Below are 26095 nucleotides of genomic sequence, written 5' to 3'. Positions count from 1 at the left end.
GTCTGCAAAATGGAGATAGTGGTAATTAAAACTTCCATTTGGGGTAACAGTGTCAAGTTAGTGCCTGTCTGCTTGCTCCTATTCTTTTTAGGTACTTGTTAAATCAAAGATCAAATGCACTAGGTATAGAGTAGACAAATTTTAAGCTTCAGCAAAGCAGATGCATAATGTTGTACTTCACTTTTATGAAATGCATCATAGATTACATTTTTTCTGGGGCCTAGAGAAAGATTCACAATAAAGGAATCTTATGTTAAAGAAGATTCAGTTAACTGAGTATTCATATATTTCAGATAATGAGTTCATTTAAATGCAATTGAAAGACATTTTGAAGACTACAAGAACTGACCTGTCTCTAAACAGACTCAGTTACCTGTGGTGCAGTTACAGTTTACCAATAGAAGTGTATCTTTCACTCTGAACGAGAAGGCTGTGTGCTTCTCCAATGTTTGACACTGTCGTCTAGCTCTTGTTAGCAATTTTTGTCAAAAAGCTGACACCATTCAGAAAACTTGCAGTGATCCTAACACAACTCAGTGCAATGGTTGTCTCTTAAGTTCCTGAACACTGTGTATGGGATTGGTATTATAATGATGTTTCCTTGAGAAGATTAACTCATCTTTTCATTTTACTGAGTCTCATGACATTTTTATGTTACTATCCAGCCACTAGTACACAGTATTGCTATTGGGTTGATTCTGAACTTTCTGTATTGTTCAGTTACAGAAAACGTGGTAAATCTGGAAAGTTCTTCTTCCTTTTATTAAATTAAAACTTGTAGTTACAGCGCTCTATGATTAATGCCATATGTGATGTTTAGCTTTTGTAAGTCTTTCAAATCTGGGGGATTTTTAGGAAAAATAAAGAATCTTTTCCCCTATTTTTATTTTGACTAAATATATTTTATTCTGCCAACCAAGAGATGATGACAGCCCATTTAAAATGTCAGATCCTTACCTTCATTTTGACAGTGAACCAGGTTAAAACTGCCTTAAATCTCACCTCACAGAAGCATCTCATAGAGACGGGTGCAGAAACCTTAAAAAAAAAAAAAAAAAAAAAAAAAAAGGATACTGCATTTCTATTAGTTTTATTTTTTATGCTAGATTGGTCCTTTGGTACATAGTGCAGCACCACACACTGAATTAGCTGCTGAGAAATGTTCAGGTCAGATAGGAAACTGGAAAAAACAACACAGTGGCTTAAATTTGCCCAGGTCTCCCATTCCTGGATTACATGAAGTTTTCATTCAGCACAACAATAAACATGGGGTTTGCTTACACTGTCTTCTGCTACCCCCTGGATGTGCGTTGAGTATCACAGATCCTGAGGTGCACAGGGCATGTCTTGGCCCAGGTGAGTCAGTTTTCCTTCTTTGCATTCCTGTAGTCACAGTGTAACATAGCACTGTGGTTATTGGACAGGAGTATCATGGGTCCTGCAAGGTGGGGCACAGAGCATTTGACCTTTATTTCTGCTATCTGAACATTTTAGCTCATTGCAAACCACCCTGTGTTTTCCTGGCTAACAGTTCTCTGGATTTCAAATGAACTGCTGACCAAACAAAAGCAGATCCTAATTACTTAGATCCCATATTTTTTTTTTCTCTGATTGTTTAATGGGTATGAAGTGTTACTATTGATTTCCATGGGAATAGGAAAGGGCATGTGTTATCCAATGCATACTGAAAATCCTATGACAGTTACTGGAAAGAGAAAAGACATGCTAACTCTCTTTAAATTGCAGGATGAAAATTGTGTATTAGAACAATTATGCTTCAGGGTGAATGTGTAAGTATAATGATACTGAAACTTTGCTTCTTTTCAAAATATACAAGTCTATGACAGTTTGGTAATGAAAAAGATAGTGATTCACATATGTTAAAAAAAAAAGAAACTGAGCAAAAATGTCAAGGTGTGACAGAGGGCAAACAAATTACTTCTAATAAGAAAAAAAATGTTAGTTTTCAGAAGAATAATTGCTGGGTCTCTTCTTAGGAATATATTGATATCATTAAAATATCATTCATGTATTAGAAATAATTATAAGTTAGATGAAATAATTTTTAAAACTTGGAAATATATAAAGAAGCCTTCTACTCTGCACATTTACCACACACCGAAACAGCTTATAATATGGAGGGTAGGAGTTAATGGTCAGTTTTCTTGCTGGAAAAGGATCACCATGGAGTCCCACTGGGATGTATTTCATCAATGATCCGAGAAAGAGAATGAACAGTGAAGTGACACAGTTTGCGAAGTTATTCAGCATAATGAAGACAAGGGTAATGACAAAAAAGATGCAGAAGGCTCTCTCAGGGACTGATGGTAAAGTAGAAGATCAAGTTCCGTGTTGATATGCACAGTGTGATAAACATAGGAAGAAAAATAATTGTAACTTAACATACATAACGCTAGGTACTGAATTAACTCTTACACTGAGAATCTTGTTGCTGAGTAGTACAAGAAAATGTTATATGATATTCAGCTTAACTTTCCTCTGTAGTCAAAACCCAAATATTATATTTTCAAAAAAGAGAGAATGAAGTGGAGGACATCATTAGCCACTATATATACATCTGCCACATGACCTCAGTTTGAACACTGTGTGAAGGTCTGCTCCACCTTCTCAGCTGTACAGTAAAATGTAATAGTATAGAGATAGCATAATAAAACTCCATAAGATACAAAGAAAGGTGACAAGGGTAAGGAGAGGTTGGGACAGGTTTTGTGCATGTATTTGAGAAAACTCAGTTATGAAAACTGGGGAAAAGGAGGTGGGAATAAAGTATGTAAACAATAAGGTACCTGCACTGCTATGCTCGTACAGGGTTATTTATAACTCACCAGTCAAACTCACACTGTTTTCTAGACCATATTAAACTAGCTTGATTATTAGTTTATGCCAAATCACTACACTTATGAAACGTATGTACTTGCACAGTATACTGTTGAAAAAAGAATTCTTTCTTTTCATGAAAGAAAATAACTTTTCATTTGGATAAGTATCGTCCTTATATACCCTTGTATAACTTATACTGAAGTTACTGGATGTCCCCCAAATTCTAGTGAAATGACAAACAAGTTGGCACAGGACTGAGTAACTCAGGAATTCATACAAATCCAAAAAAAAAAATTATTACAGTTTAATTTAGGACAAATTGAAGAAGAAACAATAGACTAAATTACAAACATGCTTTTTACCTTATCTCAATTTTTATGTATCTTCTATCTCTATCTTCCACCCCCCTCTACCCTACCCCCCCCACGCTTTTTTTTTTTTTTTTTAAAAACCAGGTTACTCATACTACCAGTTACTTCAGTTCTTTTGTGGAAAATGTGTTTTAAACCAACATGAAATATGTGCAAGACCCTGAAGTATATGAGCTTGTTACTGCTCTTAGACTTAAAGTCAGAGTACTTTTTATCTCCAGCTGAAGAAACTGGGACTTAAGAAACACTCAACTATGAAGAATCTAGATTTATTTTCAGGACTGGTTGAAATGGTGCGGGTTCAGAAATGAACAGTATTGCTTTGATTTTAATTTTACTTGGTTTGGAGAATCTTTGAAGTAGGTGTGGTTAGAAACTAGCCTAGAAGGATGTGTTCAGAGCAGCTGCACTTGCCATCAAATGAAAATTACGTGGATATGCTTAGTTGGTTCTGGCAGTGATAGCTCTTGAAAATCACCATCCATCTCTATTTTAGGTCCATGTCAGTATTTTATTTTGCTATAATGAAGATTTTGTTGAATATATTAAGCTTATATCTCATTCAGTTACCAGTACACTATTAATTTTTCTTTGACAACATGTTTTGGTTGAATGGGATAATTTCTAAAGAGGCACCGTTCTTTGTACTTACTGTGACCCTTTGGTAATGTGATGGTTTTACTAAACCATTGTATCTGTCAATTGCAAGACTGATCATTACTGGTAGTATTGTGAATGTGAATGGATGTTTATGGGTAGTACAGCAGTGATGGGGCCAGAAATTCTGTTCTGCTCCAGCTGAGAATCAGATCTGGGTGAGTTCAGTATTCTCTGATCTTTTCTACATATGAAAAGAGTATTTAAAAGTATGTCATCCATAGTCCTATTTAATCAATGTGAGGGGAAAAAAAATAACAGCATTAAATGAATTCCTATGTAGAAAATTGCCAAAGGACTTAGGCCCCAAATGGTTTGAGTTTCAATATAAAATTAGAAATAGCTGCTTTTCACCCATTACAGCAATCTTTCTCTCAGCTTCCCAATTCTGCCTCTGCATGTTGTGTAGCTTCAAAACAAGCTCTTCTGGGTATTTTTAAATCCAATTTTTATGAATCCTGTTTTGAAGTTACCTATGTATACACCAACCATTTTTCCAGCTTTGTGTTAGTCAGCCACTCCTTAATTGAACAAATGGGGAAATTGGTGTTTATTCATATCAGATCTATTAATATCGCTCTTATTCATCTACAGTGCCTGCTTAAACATACATTTATTAGCATGAAAACTTACTATGAATAAGATATAAACTGTCTGAGTGGTAGGGGAAGGGACAATTTTGTACATTTAGCTGCTTACATATACATTCACAAAACCTAGATGTAACAGTACATAAAAGGTAAGGATGCTTTATTCACTATATATAAATAAACCCAGCTAAACCTATGTGTATATTTCTTTAAAGAAAACACACACACACACACACACACGAAAAAAAGTAATTTGAATAAAGCCTGGTACTTAGATTCAGCACGATCAAGTTCCATTTGGTGCCAAATTCACTAGTGGATTCATTCTGCAACGGCTTAAAATCAGTTCAGGAATGATAGAAATGTTCTCCACTTTTAATGCAAACCTTCCAAACCAACAACATTAGATGTTCTAGTAACCCTGTTTTGAGCTGTGGATCCTCAATGGTTTTGTGTTTCCTTGCATCAATGTAAAATGTCCAGATAGGGCTAATTTAGTCTGCTTCATTCAGATAAATGTTATACCACTGCACTAGGAGACTTCGCTTTTGTTTATCATGATTTGCTACCCCTGTTAAGTTCACACTTGCTTCTCCAGCTTCCTATTTAATCATTTGCAGTTTGAATCCTACTTAGTATGAAAGTAATTGGTGTGCGAAGTGTTATGCCAAAAAGCACTTTTAAACACTCTCCAAACACGTATAATTTCTTATACCTTTTTTTTTAAAGCTTCTACATATTCAAAACAGCTGTTTCCAGCTCAACATATTTAACATACAAGCTTTATTAAATATTCCAATTTAATTCCACTCCATACTAGTTACTAGAAGTATCCTGGATTTATTTTCCTTTCTATTTCTTCCTTCAGAAACAGACTGGATGTCCCTTCTGCCTTTATAAACAAAAATATGCCAAATTGTCCAAATGTGATAGCAAATGTTCTAGACCAAGGACATAAGTAAAATACAGTACAGCAGTCCTGTAAGAGCACATGATCAGCTACAAATATTACAGTTTGGATAGATTCCCAGGATCACATATAACTTGAAATAAACAGCTGCTCTTTCACAGATAAACCGGTATATAAATAGACAAAACCAACCTCTGTGTAGTGCCAGAACTTGAACTGTGTAAGCATCATACATGAGGTGAAAAAGGTACTGTTTTTATTTTTGATTCCAAAATGTATCTTTTTTTTTTTAATAAGTTACAAAATGAAGTAAATGTGACCTTCAATGTATAATGGCCAAATAATTTCAGCAGATGTGCAATTACTAAGAACTACAAAACATTACCTTCAAATCTTGCTTGAGACAAGAAGGAGAGTCATTTTAGAATGGCAGAAAAGGTATTCGTGTACTCAAAGGAATGCCTATGCTTCACAGGCTGATGAAAGAGAACTGAAGGTCACTGCTTATGCAAGGTGTGACCTCTCAGAGACAATACCAGTATTTTATTTTGAGTGAAAAACATTCTGATTTGACAAAGGTCATGCAGAACAGCTCTTTTTTTTTTCTGGAAAAAAAAAAAAAAAAAGGTTTTATTTATTATGCTACATGTCACAGGATTTAAATCTTTTCAACCTTGTGCTGAGCATGTTTCTTAGGCTGTATTTTCTATTGTAATTCACTTATTTGTAGAAAATTCTGTAAGACAGAAATGTCCTTGTCTCTTTCTTTTTCATAGAAAGATCATCTTCACTGAGAAACAACCCTTGGAGGTATTAAAGATTTTCTTTTGCTCAAAATGATAAGACTAAGGTAAACATTTCACTCCTACTCTTTTATATCATTAATAATAATTGATTAGGGGGAAAATTAATAATTTTATTTTTTAGTTCTATGGCTCTCAAGTTTAGCTTTGTGGAGTCCCAGTTTGCATACATTGTATGGGCTCATGAGCTTGCATAAATTGCACTGCAACATGGAATGGTATGAGAGTGCACTTTTTTTTAGAAACTCTGAAGTAACTAAAGCAATTGTAGATCTTTAACCATACAGCAAGCACTTAAGGAAGCTAGCCAGTCTTCAGCTAACTGAGTCAGCACAATGTGAATTCGAGTTTCTTGTTTCTCTAAGAAGGCTTTAACTTACTTATGAGTTACATGTGTAGCTCACAAAACTAAATCACAAGATGTGGTTGGAACTAATTAGTTGACATAACTGTGGTCTTTGACTTTTAAAAAAAAAAAAAAAAAATGAAAACACTTCTACTCTGCACTGAAGCAGCATCAGCACTGTCACAGAGTTTGTGTGCAGAGAAGAATGGCCACGGGGGTCTCCTAGTCCACCCCTCTTCAGTCCAGTTTTCCCATATGACTGAACTCCCTAAATATTCCCGGGGCCCGAGGGCACTGCTGATTCACAGTCATTGTCACCTTTGCATTATGAATAAAGAGTTTGTGACATTGATATGATATTTTTCTGTGGGATCTCACTGAAGACTGTAAGCTGGAAGCTAGCCCAAAATAAGATCCACAGTGTATTATCTATGGTGAAAATCACCTTATTTCCTTCACTTTATCCTGTGCTGGAATTCTTTCCATATCATAACTGAAACTTTGTTACAGATTCCTTTTACAAGATGTTTAACAATAACATAAGCTTCAGCTGAGCCTTTTTATGGTAGATATAAGGTGTTATACATAATCTTCTTAGGAGCTTTGCATTCACTGACATTTATAGGCAGAATAATAAGTTATGTTGGTGTGATAGCCAGGAAAAAAAGAGTTATCATAGCAAATTAAATATTTTTTTCTGAAAAGCATTTAATTAACAAAACAAGATACAGTAGTTATTGTTGGTCAATTAGAGATGTAATAATTACTCCTGATTAGCTGATGAGAAAAGGATAAGTAGGCAATTACTGTTAAAACAAGCTGAAGTGCAAATAAAATCAATTAAAAATGTATATAAAATAAGTAAGTGGTAGCTAAAATATGCAATCATGACTTGTGTTCATCTTCACAAAATACATGTTAAATTGTACTTTAAAAATTTCTCAGTATATGCCTCTCTTCCTTGTTCTTTGCTTTCAGTTGCCCCAGTTTTAAAATAAATAAATAAATAAATAAATAAATAAAATAAATAAATAAAGTGGGCTTCCAGGGTCTGTGAAATTCTTCTCAAAGAGAAATTCAGGATCAAGTGAGGGTATATTTTCCAAAGATTTTTCTCATTTATTAGAACCGAGGAAACAAAATAATAACATATTCAAGAATGTCTGCCCTTATTCTGTTCATAAATTATTCCCAAACAGACTGAAATTAAGGAATTCATTCTTATTCCAAATTACTCAAAAATAGATTGTGCAAAGATAGACTAGCTGTTCACTAGCTCTTTTTATAATACTTACCTAAATCATATTTCATTGCTCCTTTACTTTGATTAGATCACTAAAGTGTTTATAAATCTGTTAAAGGGTAATCAGAGATTTTCTAGTGTTGAGTTCTTGAAGCTATCACTGAGAAGCAGAGAATAACAAATCCATCCATTAATGAAAAATAAATTTGATTAGCAAATATTTAATCAAATGTCATTGACAACAACTTAACCTTTCACTTTTGAAAGGAATGGGTGCCTCTGTTTGATACAAAGTAATTTTTATAATATTTGAAATAATTTAAAGGGAGACACTGATTTTGGACTGCACTGCAGTATATTTTCTGTTGCTCAGCTGCTGTAAAGAGATTACAAAATAAACTCCATCTGCTCCAAGGGATAGCTTTAAAACATGTTCAGAAGTGAATAAGTACTTTACACATCTTCTAAGGCTTGGTTTTTAGGGATCAGATTAGGAGTGAAAGTGGTCACAGCCAAAGTGCTTTTACAGCCATTGGGGTCACAGTGCAGCCTACGCACAGGAGGGTTTTAGCAGCTGTCTAATTTAGATCAGGAGCATGAACTCTTCCCAAGGACTTGAATACTCCCCCTGAAGAAGAGTTCCACATGCATTTCTTTGAAGGTAATACTGGCTTAAATGTCCTTTAACCACTGCTTTCTGCTCCCCTTGCTGCTGTGCTGGTACAACTCCACAGCTTGGTAGGAAACTGAAACTGGGGAACTGATTCATTTAAAAAAACAACAACAAACTTTTTTTTTTTCTTTTTCCATGTGGCATCACTTACCATCTAAAAACACAGAGAGCTACAATGTGTTAAAAATATTTTTTTTTCTCTGCAATATTATCTAAAAATAAAAATAGTTTATAATAATGGAATCATATATTAGATTCCTACCTTAAGGTCAAATTATGTAATTTTTAGATGACATTTATATTGTCATAAACTTTAAGGTAGCTGTGGAAAAAACATTTTCCAACTATAGTGAATTCTTTTGAAATGAGGTTCAGATCATTTTATTTAATTATTCTTTTTTTATTATTGAAATGTTCAGTATAATTATGTAGATCAGATAATGACTGAGTCTATGAAGTGATGTATTCTAATTCTAGCATCAAATACATCTATTGTTTTATTATTTTCCATTCACCATTTGCAACTTAAGAGGGGAGCCATGAATTATACAGCTCTTTTCGTTCTCCAAATACTTTAATGATGCTCATCCCTTGCACTTTTTGAAGCAGCTACAACTTAGAATGAAGCCACTGCTCAGTTTATGCAGTTATATTCCCATCATGGGAATGCAGAGCACTGCAAGTACATTCTGTATGATGATTATCATTTTGTTTGTATGAAGATGATGTGTATAGACCCCCATTGTATTGGATAGTGTTCTTATTTATCATCTTCTTTAAATAATTATTTGTAAACTTCACAGGGAGTTAAGCTAGTGAAAGGTTGGAGTTGGGTGGAACTCATTTTATTGTCCTACCAGCAAGTATAAGGCTTTTCCCTGAAGGTGCTAGGGAGAAGAAAAAGAGAAAGAAGAGAAAAAAAAAAAAAGGCGTTCCATGATGATCTGCACATCAATCACCTTGGGTAGGTATGCACAAATTTTTTTTCTTTTTTTTTTTAATTAACACCTTTAGTACTTAATAAATAAAAGCCCAAAGCATAGACTCAAACCTCTGATTCTTTTTGTGAGATATTTTGCAGTGTTTGGTTTCATCTTGGCAAGAAATGTTACAACACCAGCCTATTTTCCATTGGTTTTGTAACTTTATTTCTTCATCATACTCAAAACACCAATATGACAAAACCAGAAAGGTTAAATGGATTTCTATGATTCAAGAGTTTAGGTCAGTGGTCTGCTGCACTGTAGGAGTGGATTGAAGTCATGAATCCTGTCCATAATCATTTATGTCACAAATAGTAAAATCTTAGCCTAGGAATTTGGAAGCTCAAGAGAATAATATGATTTCAGTATACACTCTTTAGTATGATTTACAAAATAAAACCATTTTTCTTTGTTCAGTAGAAATGGTTCTTACTTTATCCCAGCCAGTTTTTTTCCCATAAATTGCTGAATCTTCCAGTCTTTTTTTTTGTATTGTTTTTGATAATGTTTGTGGTGCAACTTTTGTCAATTCAGAACCTTAGAGATACAGATTATCTTGCCTATAGTTTATTCAGTTTTAATCCCGCATAAACAAAGGTATGCATCCAAATATTTGTAGAAGGATATTTATTTCAGTAGACTTGGAGACAACTCTTAAAAATAGGGAACAAACTTTTGGTGCAGAAGTGCATCTAATAGTGGTCTACACCAACGTTGCTTAGTTCTCCTCAGACCAAAGGCATTTTCAGCACACCTGCTCTGCAACAAAAGTGTCTTTGGAGAAAGCACGATGGCACGGAACTTTCAAAATAGCTCTTAAAAAAAAAAAAACCTTTCTTAATAAATGCAATAGGTCTATCTGTACAATCACTATTTGTTGTTGGCAACTAAAATGAGAAAGAGCAAACTTTGGGTTTCTCTGCCCTTTAACCATTGGATTAGCTGGCATCACCAGAATCCAAGGACACCTTCTCACTGCACTTTTCATCCAAGTGAGCTTGGCTACATCAGTTTGGAAGTCTGGCACAATATATTCTGAAATGAGGAATCAGTCCTTAATTTAGCAATAATATCTAATTAAACACTTGTAATTTAAAATATATAGTCATAAAGAACACTTTCCTAATTAATGTACTGGCAAGAAAACTCTCTCAAGGAATGCCAGACAGGTATTTTGAAGCATATTATATATATAACTATAACTATATATATAATTTGTTAATGTGATACTGGAGAAACTTCTCATTAAAAACTCTAGAAAAGCGATCTGTACTTAAAAAAATCTTTAGCTTAATGGAAGCTGGAGCACTTAAAGCCAGATGGAGAAAACTGAAGGGAATCCATGAAGAAAAGCTCATTTAATTCCTAAGGTTCAGTAATTTAGAAATATTGAAGCATAAATTGAAATCTTCATAGTCTTAAAATCATATCCAACCATCCCAGTATAATTGCTTGTTGAAAACCAAATTTAAATTGTTTAACCTTACATTTCTTAAAAACAAACAAATAACAAAAAGCACAATTCTGACATTTATATATTGCCATGGTGGTAGAAAGCTTAATATGTCAAAAGAGAAATACTAAGTCATCTAAGTGTTATAAAGCACAGTCATTGTGCATTTTCTGATTAAACCAATAGGTGTATTACTATGTAAGCAATTTTCTTGACACAAATTCAATATTTCCTTTTGTACCCTGGATTTTCCACAGTGAAAGTGTCCAAACCAAAGAGCGTATCTAGTGCAACAGTAGAATATAACACTATTCACAGTATTCATCGTTATTATAAACATTATTTAACTACTTAACCATAGATTAAAGCATCCACTCACTCAAGTTATGTCATTATTAATAGCTAATAAATAACTTACCTAGCAGTAAGATTCCACTGAGTTTTTTTATTTTATTTTTTTAATAGTGTCTGACCTTTATCTGTGTTCTCCTGAAAAAAAACAAGTATAGACATATTCTAACGTTCTCAGTAATCTGGTCATTTATATAAAACTGGAAACAACATTTATCGCAATTCAAAGTTCTGACAGAAATAAATTCTTCATGTGGTCTTCCACGGAGAGGTGGACTTTTTGGCTAATGCTGTTGTTATTCCGTGATTCTCAAATGATTTTTCTTTAGAAGTGAGGTTTGTGGAGTAATAGTTAGCCATCACAGCTACAGACTGTTCTTGGACAACTCAGGTTTTTGTAGAAAGACCTGTCAGAAGCCAGACAGGTTGAAGTATTTCACAAGCTGTCCATTTTAAGTAATGACTCAGGAAGTAGTAGTAATAAAATTTATAGTTGAGAAAGCAATCTGCTGTGTAGTCTCTTGGCATTTAAGAGCTAATCATAGAAGAAAGACGCTCTTTGCAGTTGTATTTTTAAGAGATCAGAAGCCAGTAAAATAAGCAGACAATAACTTCCTTTTACACTGTAAATTACCTTTTATTTTTTGAGGGGGATGTAACACGGAGAATGAATGTATCCTTTGTGTGCTTTCAAATTTTGAGCACCACTGTTTCACGTGCCACACTGAAACTGTGCTGAGATAGAACCATAGAATTTGTTTGTTTGTTTGTTTGTTTGTTTGTTTCTTTCCAAAGGGACTTCTGGAGGTAGCTGATCCACCACCCTACCAAAAGCAGAGTCAACCCTGAAGTCAGATGCCACTTCAGAGCAGAATGAGGTTTCTCAGGGCCTTGTTCATATTCTAGTCTCTTCTAGACTCTTCAGTGGCTTTCTACCCCATTAGCAACCTGACTGTGCATGTGGGTAAGAAAGTTGAATCCCACGTGCAAGGCTCTACATTTTCTTTTATTGAACTTCATGAAGTTATTCCAGCTTGTCAAGTTCCCTTTGAATGGCAGCTTTACCCTCCAGCTTTTCAACCTTTCTCCTGATTTAAATAGTTTCATATTCCACCATTCAATTAAAGTCTTCACAGAATATTTTCTGAAGGTGGGTATCATAAGAAGCATTCAGTAAATAAGGAAACCATACCATGGAAGTGTAGCATGAAATGTCCAAGGTGATGGAACTTTGGTAATGGTTCTATACAGTAAAAATATAATGGAAAAAAAAAAAGTATATATGAATTTTCACAGAATGAGATAAAATGAATATATAGTATCTGAACTTACAGCTCTTAGGCAAAAACTCAATTCAAATACCACTGCAGAAATTTTTGCAAAATTATTGCAAAAATTAATAGCAAGGTAAAAAAGAACTCAGAACATGTATGATGGTGGCCTGGGGAAGAACCTCAAGATCAAGTCACTCGTAAACTCTGTATGTATTCAATACTTTCTTAGATATTATTAGAGGTTATCTTAGAGGTTTATTAATATTTATCATATGTGAGTCAATATCAGTGTACACTCCATTAATAAGAACTTCTATATAATAGAAAATATTTTAAAATGTAGCTACTTGCTTTCTTTTAGATACCTGAGTTTAACGGTGAAGCAACCAAAGCAACTTCAAAAGAGCAAATCTTCACTGGGTGAGTGGCAGTTTTTTTGTTTGTTTTTTGTTTGTTTGTTTGTTTGTTTTTCCTGTATATCAGACCTTTTAACATGTCTTATGTTAGTGAAAGCAAACTTTTTTTTTTTTAAATAAAAAATCCAACTTTCTATTTAGTTATATATACATATATTTATCAACGTAATTCTCTTTCGATATAGAACTTTGGGAAAGTATGTTATTTTCAGATTTGATTTTTAAGGTAACTGAAAAGTATTCTATCTAGACCCTCTTTTATCCAGGAATATTGGAAAGTCTACTTTCCAGTAAAGTAGTCCAGTAAAAAGTTAATTAATAAATAGTAATTAGCAAACAACAATAATAACAGACTGATGATAAGCTAGATACATTCATGATGAAATGAAGAAATAAGAAGTGAAATCCTGCCTATTTGATAACTGGATGCGGAATTTCTTTAGATAATATTCTCAGGGGATAGGTTTGAAAGAAACGCATTGGACACTTAAATCTAAAATGTAAGGTGAAGATCACAATAACAAAAATTGTCATTAAGCATAAACTTTGTTGACTCTGAAGTACTCGTATATCCTCTATAGTCTCATGTATAAATAAATTCTGAAAATCTGTATGAATAAGAGATGGAAATACATGATGTTCCACAGTTAAAGTGTATATGCAAATTTACATTTCAATATTACATTCAGAAGATATGATATTGCTTAGTACTTCTAACATATTATACTAAAGCACATAGACATATACATAATATAGTAGAAAAAAAAATGTGTTGTTAAAAAATAAAAATGCTGCTAGTTGTAAACACACATTGATATGCTCTTCCAGTTTAAGAATGCATAGAATAAAGCTAGAAGGAAGCATTAGATAATATAGTTTTGAACTCTTCTGTACCAAAGGTGTTACATTTTACCTACTCCCAGGTATTCCGCCCAAAGACAGAGAAGCTTTATTTTTATTTCTCTCATAGTTAATCGTCCTTACTGCATACAAAGGTACATATACATGAGCATATCCTTATAGTTTCCAATAACCCAATCTTAAATACCTCAAACTTCCCTTCACTTTCACTACTTTTCATCTCCATTACAATGAAATCATCTCACCTGTATGAGGATTTTTTTTTTTTTTTGATACAAACTACTTCTGCTTGCATGGTGCTTGGGTTTTTTATATACGTTTCTACAAGAGATAAAAAATAACCTTTCAGAATTCAGTATTTTCTTGTTCTTCACGTATAACTCCATAATCAGGCTATCCCTAATGGTTTTCCTATAAAGGCAAAAAGATTGAGGTCTTTTTTTTCTCACTACAAAAAACATGATCTAGTATTTGTGACAGCTGTTCCCATCTCATTTTCTTTTCTTTTTTCTTTTTTTTTTTCCTAGTTTTTCATTTTTAATGTGGATATGAGATCGGGATAAAGCACTTGAGCATCAGTATCTTCAGTGCCACCTATAAGGATTAACGCCACATAACTGCTCCTGTCCATTATTTCCAAGTTTAGAAGAATATGATAGCTTTATTTTAATTTCATGTTTTCTGTACTTAAGTTTGTTTATCCCATATAATCTCTACAACAGACTTCTGTCCTTGGAAACCTTAGATCAGTCCCCTGTGCTACAGGTAGAACTCAGATTCATTTTCATTAGAAGAAAAACATTTCACTTTCTTCTTTTAAAACTCATTCTGCTGGAATGAGCTCAGAGTAACAAGGGTAAAGGGATTTTTAAGGAAGGCACAGATGCTTTCTACCCCTAATCCAAACCTAGACAGCAGCAAAATGGAAGCTGTACAGTCACGAGTAGCAGGACAGTGTGCTCAATAAGCTAATAAACACTGCTGGGATTTCAACCATGCTGTGAGGCTACTGCATCTGCATGCCTTTTGAATCAGAGCTAGCTTGCGTCTGGCTGCCTCAGAGCAGAGCCAAAAACAACAGAAGTCAAATAAATGTAACTATTGTAATCCAGATCATTCCAGATGAATGCGAGGCCTGATTATAATTATTTACCACTCAACCAATCATTGCATCAGCCATAAATTTTAGCAGCAGTGATTTTGTGCTTACTTCCAAATCATTGCCCAAAATATTGAGAACCATTTATCCTAGAGTGGTCTTGTAGCATAGTCCTGTATCATTCCACAATGCTGTATGTTTAAAGTGCTTGACTCAAATTACTTCAGAATCATATACATATATCATATATATAACCTATATATATATATATATGTATATATACACATATACATGTACATATATACATATACCTATATATGTATGTACGTTGGAAGCATATGTATGTATATGTTGTTGGAAGCGTTCTGTAGTAGCAAGAGATGCTCCTAGACTACTATTTGTAATTTGTCTAATGGTAAATTTAGACAAATTGTATCAGGTAACCATATACAAATCTTACAAAAAATGTGTCATTTTTTTATCCTTTAAAGATAGTGAAAAGAGCTTGCCACACACAGGAGTCAGAGGAAGAAAAGATGTACTCATACTACCAAGTTAAATTACCAGTCCTGACAGTAAAGACTGGTTATTTAAAACTAGTAGCCTGGATTCTGGCATCCAGACATCAGTCTGAAATGGAAAAAGCATGACTGATTTTATATCCTTTAGGATTGCTCTAATTTATAGTCTTGAGTGCTGCTTGGATCCTTAGAAGATTGCCAGAATACCATGTACTCTGGCCACTCCTCCCCACACAGGACTCCCTTTTCTTTGAGGTAATTAAAATATTTGTTTTAACACTCAGGTCTTCAATTATGCAGTCAGTATCCCCAGCTGGCCACTTAATCCAGTTTAGGTTTGTTTTTTACCAGTAGTACAGCATAAAAGTACCTTTTATGCAGCTAGATCTTGACTTACTTTTTAGAAAATCAATTAAATATTATTTGCTAATTTCATTACTGCTGTCTAACTGATGACTGTGCAGTCTTGGTCTTTAGAGTATATTAAGAACATGCACCAAAACTGAATCTCTGCATAAAGAAGCACTGGTCTGAAATGGAGATGGAAGAGTAATATGAAATAATGACTGTTTTGTTTATTTTTGACTCCAGTCATTTCTGGCTTTAAATATCTACTTAAGAACTTGTCTTCAGATGTATCATCAATAGAGAAGTATGCAGTGGTTTTCCGAAGGTAGGTTTTCTGGCCAGTTTTCCTGTACAGGTTTAGGTTCTCAATGCCAGTGCCTGGAGGACATTCAGGGATAAGATTATCGCTAGCTCAGTAATTCAGATCACATTAGACTGAACCGGCTGTCCTAATTTTAAAGGTTATTCTAATTTTATGTAAATCTTTAACTGCCACCCCCCCCCCAAAAAAAAATAAATCTGCATAATATGCCTTGCATTTTAGTTTTACTTGTCATTCACTTTTGTACAAGATTCAACTTTTTTTTGTGTGCCTTCTGGTACCCCAATGTCTTCTCAAGTGACACTGATATTAAAAAAAAACTGAAGAGGCTTTTCCCCCCCCGTTTTATGAAATCCAAACTTGTAACGCCCCTTTCTTATTTCTTTTCATTCACCAAACGATTCTCAAAATTATCAAATCATAGTCATGCAGCTAAACCAGAAAAAGATGACTGTTTCTTATCTATGAAAAGAATAATCTGAACCAAGGAAAAATATTCAAATGCTGAGGCTAGACCCTGACCCCAGTGCTCATATTAGTGAAGGGTTATTCACCTTATTAAAATTAATCCCATGTTCATGTCACTACCTGCCCCAGAAGGCATTTATTTATTTTAATATTTCTTATATTTCATATTCTGTACTTTTAATTAAATTTTATCTTTAATAAATCCATTTTTGCTGTGTTTCACCCCCTTCGATGATTCTCTAGAGAAACTGCATGATATGGACTCCCATTTCCTGATTGGTTATGCCTGCTTCCAGAATGAATCCACTCTGACTCATTCTCTAAAAGCAAGAGTCCACATTTTATACATTACCAGAAAGTCAAAAGAGAAAAAGAATCAATGTAAGAAACTGCTCCCTCCTCAACAGCAGCAGACGATTTCTTCTGCTCTGTCACTGTATTTTCAAGTTAATTTTTACTATTTAAAGTTGGCACTGGCCGTGGCTGAAAGAAATATCAGAGCACATTCTTTGAATAGTGCCTACTGTTTGGTAAAAATGAAGACTTCTCATACAATTATAGCATATGCTTTTGTGTTTTAAGCAGAGGACACGAATCTAAGGAGGTAAAAATTTTCACAGTTATTGGTGTATGGTAACATGTATGAAATTCACGACGTCCAAACTCAGCTATGTAAGAACTAGACATCTACTCTTGATGGGTCTCCTAGGCCCTCTAATGCATATAGGGTAATAAAAAGTAATAAATTTATCCTGGAAGCCTCTGTAAAATAATGGAGAGAGTCAGCCTTTGCAAAAATCTGTCTGTCTTAAAAATAATGCTAAATATTCAAAGTATTTTCCAGAATGATAAAAAATATATACATTTCTGAAGAATGGATTGAAAACTAAAATAAGATCGTTCCTTTCTATCATAAAACAAAACAAAAACAAAAACAACAAAAAAACACAAACAAACAAACAAAAAAACACAGTAAAATCAAGTAATAGAACATGTTTAAAAAAAAAAAATGCTTCCAGGTGAGGAGGAAGAGCTTTGTCTAAGACACTAACACCAGTAAATTTACCTTTCTATCTATACTGTGGAATGATTTCAGTTAGTTTTGAGGTATTTTAACAATCTGGATCTTAACTGTCCTGGATTTAAAATGTCCTGATACCTATAGCAACATAGGATGGACCATAGGTATCTCATTTATTTTCTTATGACATTCTAAACTTGTTAAACCTTCCTTTCTATCCCTTCACACCTTTGTTCTGACTAGAACATGACGATAATGAAATACTCATAACAGAAGAGTGATGTTAATCTTCTATTTGTTGCTGTTGATTCTGGACTTTATTATATTTTAGTTCTTTTTAGTTTAAATCTCACAACAACTTTTTTCATTGTTTTATGTTTGGCATGCTTGTCCAGAGATGAAAAATGCTTGAAGCATAAGAAACATCACAGAGACTGTCAATTAATATCTCATTAATAAGGAAAACAACAGCAAAATGAACAAATAAACAAGGAAAATAGGAAATTGGAAAGGTGTTAATTGAGGAAGATCTGAAAGACCTGGAAGATCCAAACATAAGGAATTAACAAAGCAGTTAGTTTTTCATGTGAATTCGTCTGCTTATAGGTTTGAGGAATTGGTCCTTCACAGTTGTGATGTTGTGAAACAACATGAAATATGCAGGTATAAGTGAAATCAGCAGAACGGGGAAAGAGAAAAGATGGACAGTCAGGATTCTGAATTAGTATAGATGGAAGACACTTGGCTGAAAAAAATCATTTTCACATATAATTGAAAAAAATATTCCAGTCATTTCTACTAGCTGAACACCAAACCAGTGACGTGAAGCAAAGAAAAAAGATAAACAACATTTAAGACCCCTGCTTTCCTTCAAGGGCTTGGTGTGAAGGATGTGAAACGTGTCCTAGGTGCTTGGAACCCACTCAAAACATTTTACATTGTTCTCTTGACCTAGCTATGTTAAATGCCAAAAATGGATGAACAAAATTAAAGATTTGAAAACATTTTTGGAAAATGAGTAGGTGAGTTGGGAAGAAAGGAAAAGGAAAAAAGAGAGAAAGAGAATCCTTCATGTATAAATCACACATCTCTTTTAAATCCAGTTAGGGCAATCATAAAAATAAATCCTGTGAGAAAACTTTCAAGAAACAAGTTAGTATGTCCAATGGAGGTTACAGACAAAAAGTTAGACTGGACCTCCAGCTACTGCATTATAAGCCCTTGTTGAATATTCCAATTAATTTAAATCATTCATTTTTTTAAGGAATTTATTTTACACTGCAGTATAGGTCTAGCTATGATGAAACAATACAAACACATAAAATATAAAGGTAATTTTGATGCATTATGTTTAAGAGAAATTTTAATTTGTCTTCTGTATGATTCCTATTATTAACATAACCATTCATTATTGCATGCAGTTTTTCTTCTTATTTTCACTGAAACAAACAGAATAGTTTAAAGATCTTGTGATGCTAGTATTCCATTTTATTTTTTTAAAATTATAATCTTGAAGGTTTTTGTAAGACAGAAAAAACTATCTAGTTAAGACCAGCACAGACAGAATAAATGAACATGATTATTTTTAGAGTTCATCCCTTGGGTTGGGTATGGGCATTTGAGCTGAATGGAGAAAAATCTTGCAGTTCCAGAGTCATACTTTCTTTCATTTCATATTTTAATTTCTAATGCTGTCAAGTTAAACCATTTTATTAAAACTAAACAGACTGACCTAAAAAAAAAAAAAGGCAAAACAAAAGCAAAACCTAGACCTTCTTCATTAACCACAGTGAATAAGGTGTACAGTATTTTTTCCCCAAGACCAATTTATTCTGTGAACCATGCATGCAAGCTATCAAAAGCTGTAAATTAGTGGTCACCTCAGGCATTAGAAATAAGAGCTTCTTTACAGGAGCTCCCATGGAGTCAGTCTTTTTCATCTTTCCTAATTAACACTTTTTTACCATTGCCTTATAATAAATAATTGAAACTATCATGTAGGACATGATTCAGAAAAGAGATAGCAAAAACTTTAAACTAGATCATTTTTCAAAGAAATCTTTCTGATTGGCTTCTTCCGTAAAGCCTTGAATAATTAGAAAATAAACAGTTTTCTGTTTCAAAAGTGTTTGAAACTCTGTATTACCTGAAAAACTTTAATTCATGTGCTTATAGAAACATGTCTTACTGGTACTGAGAACCAAACCAACCAAAAATTTCAGTCCCTGAAAAATCCAGGTAAGTTATAAAATACTTATCAGTAGTACAGTAATTGCAGAATTGTACTTTGTAAGAATGTAAGAATGCTGCAATTATTATAAGATCTTCTAAAATGAAGACGCAACTTTTAGTATGAAAAGAGTTAATTTTAAATCTAGTGGATTGTGTGCCCGCAAGATTTCTAACTAGAACTTCAAAGTATGTGAATATATTCTCCCAGAAACCTCTTGCACTCCTGTCAGCTCCTGTCCTGCATTCTGGAGCAACATAACATTACTGCTATTAGATTTTACATTGAATATGAAGTTTGCTTATGATCACAGAAGGATGATGTAAGAAATAAACAGAACACACAGCTAACCAACCAACCATCCAAGCAACCAACCAACCAAGGCTTCACTGTTTTGCTATTTCTCAGTAGCTTTTAAAGCATCCCACTTTGTACTAATTATGTGCTAGTATTAGTTTTCAAATACTACAAAAGAGAGCAATTTGCGTATTTTGAGCTACCTAAGGTAACACGATCACAAAAGAACATTTTTACAGTCCCAGCTCTCACCTGCACTTTTGTATACTCCAAGCAATTCTATAATAATTAAACACACCTGTGTAGCCCTCATTTGTGCCCTTGAAGAAGAAATTTGTGCCATACAGTGACTGCCAATATGAAGACTAGTTTGATTAAGCTGTGTTAAGCAAACGTTGAGTGTGCTTTTTTCAGGATTGGTCCACAGAGCTTCACTGCAAGGAAATGCTGTAAGAATAAATATAATTAAGGAAAAGAAAAACCTAACAGTAATTTGATAACCCTCTGCAGAATTTAGCAAGGTGTCTAAGAATGAAATGTTGACATTTCTACAGTTACTTTACATATAAAAGAGGTACCTTTCATAAAAAACAAAGCACGCACTTAACATTCCTTAAAGGTGGATCTAGTATTCTTCATTAGCGAAGTTTCAATTGCCTTTGTCAAACTCATCTTCCCTGCAAAGAAGGTCTCTGTCAACTGTGAAATCCACTTAACATAATTAGTATTCTGTTAGATTTAGCAGAGTCTGTGAATTAGAACTTTAACAAAAGAGAATGTCTACTTGGTTCTTCATCATCAAACAAGTGGAACTTCCAGCTCCTGTGGTACCTAGATCCAAATCCTTTTCATGTCATGTAAGCCACACTTAGAGTAAGGATTAATAGCCCTGCTAAAAAAAATTATTTTCTATCTTACAAGAAAAGATGACATTTCAATATGTTTGTATTCTGATTCATAGCAGATGTAAATCTCATATTCTTCACAATCAGGAAACAGTTTCATCTAAATTTACATTTAAATTTTCTGAAGATGTTGAATTTTTTGTTTAAGAAAAATGGTTATTTTTTGATTATTTGTATATTTGAATGTGTCACAGAAGCGGCAGCCTACTGTTGCAGTAGGCTGTTTACAACCTAAAACTGACATGCAGTAATGTTTGAAGTATCCTAACGCATACTTTATTTTTAACATCTATCACTGAATGTTTGCCACTTGTTGATTGAAATATTTTCTCTTGTCTAAATCAAACAGATTTTTATTTTTTTTATGGTATAAAACAAAATAACTTTGCTAGCATCAGGCCTGCATAGACTTAGAAACAAAATGTCCTAAGTAATTATAAGCAGATAAAAAATTTGGAAGAGGATATAAAAACGGGGGAAAGACTGGGTTATTCATTGTAAGGTCAAGAGACAAACAGGAAAACAGTGAATCAATTTGCTGCAAATCTTTGCTGCACACTAGTGCCAGAAGTATGGTGAATAAAAATGAGAAATGAGGAAATCTTAATACGCTATGAAAATGTATTTTTTTAGTCTGAATTTATGATTTAGCCAGCATAACAGAATTTTATAAGGCAAGTCTTCTGACTGGAACATATTAATATTAAAAACCAATATCTTATTGATAAAGGTTTGCATAAAATGAAATGAAAATGTGTTGCCCTGTGCTAACATTACACATGGACCCTTTGAATTGCAGACTATAAAATGAGTTAATTTTGTTAGTAATCCCTTGACAAAGACTGGCTCCTTTTATCATTTAGATGTCCAAGGAAGGGTCCCTATCAGGAATATACTAGTTTATACTGAGATATGCAGGCTCTTAACACTACCCATGCTAGTTAAATTCAAACTCAAATGGCTGCCTGTACTATAATCACACTTTCAGTACACTGTGTAGGCATACTTTGACATCAAAGTGTTTTCTCTTTGTCTTGTAGTGACACAGTTTGACACTTTGAAGTATGAAACTGCTTCATTACAACATATAAGAGACATTTTTGACTTAGAATTTCTGTTTCAGTCACTAGGAAGGATTTATCTACTTGAGCATGCTACTGGGAAATTAGGAAGTGTGTGAGTCAAGAATTAGGAGCTGTTGCATACTGACTTTGTTTGGGCATTCTTAGTCTGTGCTGAAAGCCTTTCTGCAATTTAGCTAAAATGTGCTTCTCAAGTGGTATAAAAGTAAAATGTTTTTATTAAGAAGCAGTAAGAGCCAGACTAGAGACTACTATATTAATGACCTTGGTTTCAGAAAACAGATTCAAGTAAAAAATTTCCTCTTGACGTGAGTTAAGCTGACAAAAATATGAAAATATGAGAGTCCTATACTACTTAGTGTGAGTTTGGAATTCTGAATTTCAGCTTTTCTTAAAGTTTGATAAACATAGTAGCCAGTCCTCTAGTCAAAGCTTTCACATTCCCAGTTGTCCAGTGTATGTACTCTATATTGCCAAGCCACAGTCTCACAGAGTATCGTTCAGGGAAGGAATTATTTTGTACATTCACACAGTTGCCCTGTGGTGCACTTACTTCTGATAGATTTCTTCAAGCAGCTTTCATATCTCTGCTGACATACACATATAGCTTGCCTTACTATCTTATTTATGTATATATTTTAGTTTTAAATATACCAATACTTTTTCCTAAGTGCCTGCTATTGTTATGAATTGTTCAAGTGGCTTTTCATAGCTATGTTAATGCATACACAAATGGTGGGAGAGAAAGAGGGAGAAAGAAAGAGGAAGTCCAGCTTGTCATCTTATTTATGTATTTATTTCCTTCTAAACATACGTATATTTTTCCCTAAGTGCCTGGGACTATATATGCAATAAACACTATTAATCAATAACCATGCTCAAATCATTCAGTTCCTTCAGCACAGTGCTGTGAAACAAATGTGAGAAACTAAACAGACCTTGTAGAGTGCCCTGTAGTTCAATAAATCCAAGGCCTGTCTGATCGCGGAGACAAGGTAATTTTAGCAATTGACATCTCATCTGCAGTGCTCTCCCTCTGTTTCCCTTCATCTTCAACTGGAGAATTATGAACTTTTTTTTTTTTTTCCACTGCTTTCAATTTATTGTAACCATTATGACAAGAAACAGGAGGAGAGATAGTTAAAATAAAATAAAAAAAGAGTAAATGAGAGAAACTCAAACTAGTGCAAGAATGATAAAGTACCACAGATAGTGTAATTTTGACTCAGGAAAAGATCTCAGACAAAGACGAAAAGAATAAAGAAACTCAGTGGTAATCTCAAGAAAATACTGAAATCCAGAAGAAAACTAAGAAAGAAAATCTTTGTAAGAGGGAAGAAAGAAGAAACTGTCAGGCAAAAGTACAACTGCATGTCTGAAGTGTCAGTGCTATTTCTGGTCATGTTTTAATTCTTGTACAGACTTTGTGCACTTCATATTGTATTCAGTAATACTCCATAGTAATCCATAAGTCCCATAAATCTGGGAAACAATATTAAAAACAGTTTCTTCTAATCAAAAGCTGAGAAGAAATAAATAACTCTGTTTTTCAAAATCATGAACCTAGCAAGCACTAGATATTATAAAAATACATTTTGCTCAGTTTCACTTTTACATAGTATAAACATCGCAGGTCAAGATTCAGACTATGAAACTGAATAACTCATGCACAGAGATTCTTGTCATATGAGAATTAAGAAATTTGTGTATCTATAGTATATTTAACAAGTACACTTGTAGAATAGGCCTGATAAAATGGAGACAATTTATCACTGCCTGTAAGAATCAAATTTATTTATAAAAGCTGTAAAAAGTGACAGTTAACAAATGTTTATCAGATGTATTATTACTTTTTTTTTTTTTTTTTTTGGATAGCCAACTTACGCAACCTACGTTATCGTTAAGGAGTTAGTGGGCTTTCACAGCCTTTGAAATGTAGTCCCTTTGCCAGTGGTCTTTAATTGAGAAATGGAAAGTGAAGGCAATGACTTCCCCTCCCTCAAGACATATATCTATGCTAATAGTATATCTGTGAATTTGTGGGAGAAAGAGAACAGATATATGCATCCCTCATGTTTACAAATTTATTTTTACTTTAAACATACCTTTATTTTTCCCTCTGTGCCAACTATGGATGTGAATTGTTCAGGTTGGTTTTAATATGCTAATAACTTTCTTCATATGCTTGTATCGCAGTATTGCTCAGGAGACCCAGTCATGGACCAGGCCTCTTTGGGCTGTGAAGGGTGTATAAACTCAGAAGAAATTACTGGTGATCCAAGTAATCTGATTTTTGTCTATGTTTTGTTATGTTCTAATAAGCACATCCTTAAAATCTGCTCTTCATGACTAGGTTTAGAATTTGAATAATTCTTTTGTTGCGGCCTGATGATTTGTTTAGCTCTACAGTTTCAAAGAATATATATTATTATTTTATATATATATATATATATATATATTTAACAGCAAGATATACTTGTTTGTGAAGGTTTTATTGGTAACTGAATAATTATACCAGAGACAATATATTGCATTGGCAAATCCATCTCTTATTTGTATGCACGCAGCTTGATGTTTTTCTATGAGGTTTGTGTTTTGAGCACTGCAGTCTAGATGTTCAGGTTGATATCATTCAAACAAAATGGAAAGCCGAGAACTAAAATGCCTGCTTATCCTCAGGGATGCCACAACAAATTAGTAAGATGATCTGGTATTATAACAATGCTTTCTGTTGTTATGGCAGTTGTCATAATTAAATTCTTTATGAGCTTTCATTTGGGCACTATCATCAAAATTCTTTGTACTAGCTAATTTGCTTTTGAGGTAAACCTCCCTTATTTCCCAGTTCTTTCTAGTATGTGCCAGCCTGGTCCCCTGTGAATCAGAGCATCCTGAGAACAACTCCATTTTCTAAGAGACTGCCTGTGTTCACAAGGCATCCTTTTGGCAGCAGCTGATGATAGAGGCACTGCAGCCATCTCCAGTTGTCCAGGGCTGTGGTGGTGGTGTTACTGCAGAGAATAAAGCAACTCTATACCACTTACGGATTAGGCAGGAAAATCATCTGAGAGCTATTTTATTTGGTTTGCAGCTGCTGTATGCTTCCAACAGGGCACAAAGTGTCTATAAAACAACATGTGGGGCATTTGGGGGGGGTTGCGGTTGGACGTTGTGACTGTCTTTTTGTATCTTATTCTAAGCTGTTAAGCAATGTGTCTGTAAATATTGATCTCCAGCCTCACTAACTTCAGACTGAAAATCAGGAGATAAAATGATGCAACTGTCATTCCTAGTCTCTGAGTCACTTCTGTTCTCAACTCTTGAAAAGATGAGTGGGTTTGTTGGCCCTTGGGCACAAGATTCTTCAAATTTACATTGCATTTTTTCACTTAATTTAGAAAAAAAGTGTACCACTCAGTGAAGAGTTCATTCTTAAGTTATGAAGTGACCGTTCATTAGTAGTTGCCTTCAGACAGGGTATATGACACTGTCCTACACAGCTGCATTGTGTAGCTCCCTCCCTCAAAATAACTCAAAATAAAGCAGCAAACCCCGATCTCAATCTGAGATCATGCACTGACTAAGCCAGTCTTGCTAGACAGCAGAAGCCTGTGTAGACTAACAAAAGGTGCCATTAGCTGATTCTCATTCCAGAACCAAAACAAATAAAGCAAGAGCTGAAAACAAACAAAAATATATTAAGCTGACAAAAAGTCTCCAGTGGGAAATGGAAGACAACTAGAAACAATGATAATAACATTTTCATGTGCTTTCATTACATGAGCAGTTTGGAGATGTGCTGCACAATTCAGAAATATTTCATATTGCTGTGTATATGCCATAATTGCTGGTTTACAAATATGTCAGATCCTTTACCATGGAGACTTTTTTTTTTTTTCATTGCAAACAATTCTAGATCAGATGTTTTCCATTTGAACTGTTAGAAGAAAATAGTGCAATCCAGAAATAGTATTAATTTTCGTGGCTGCACTGATGAGGATTACTGAAGCATGGTATTGTTCTGGCTTTT

Source organism: Cygnus atratus, chromosome 4 (genome assembly GCF_013377495.2).
Source record: "Cygnus atratus isolate AKBS03 ecotype Queensland, Australia chromosome 4, CAtr_DNAZoo_HiC_assembly, whole genome shotgun sequence".
In the NCBI taxonomy this organism is placed as follows: Eukaryota; Metazoa; Chordata; class Aves; order Anseriformes; family Anatidae; genus Cygnus; species Cygnus atratus.
The sequence above is the reverse complement of the archived record's forward strand: the minus strand, read 5'-3'. Positions refer to the sequence as shown.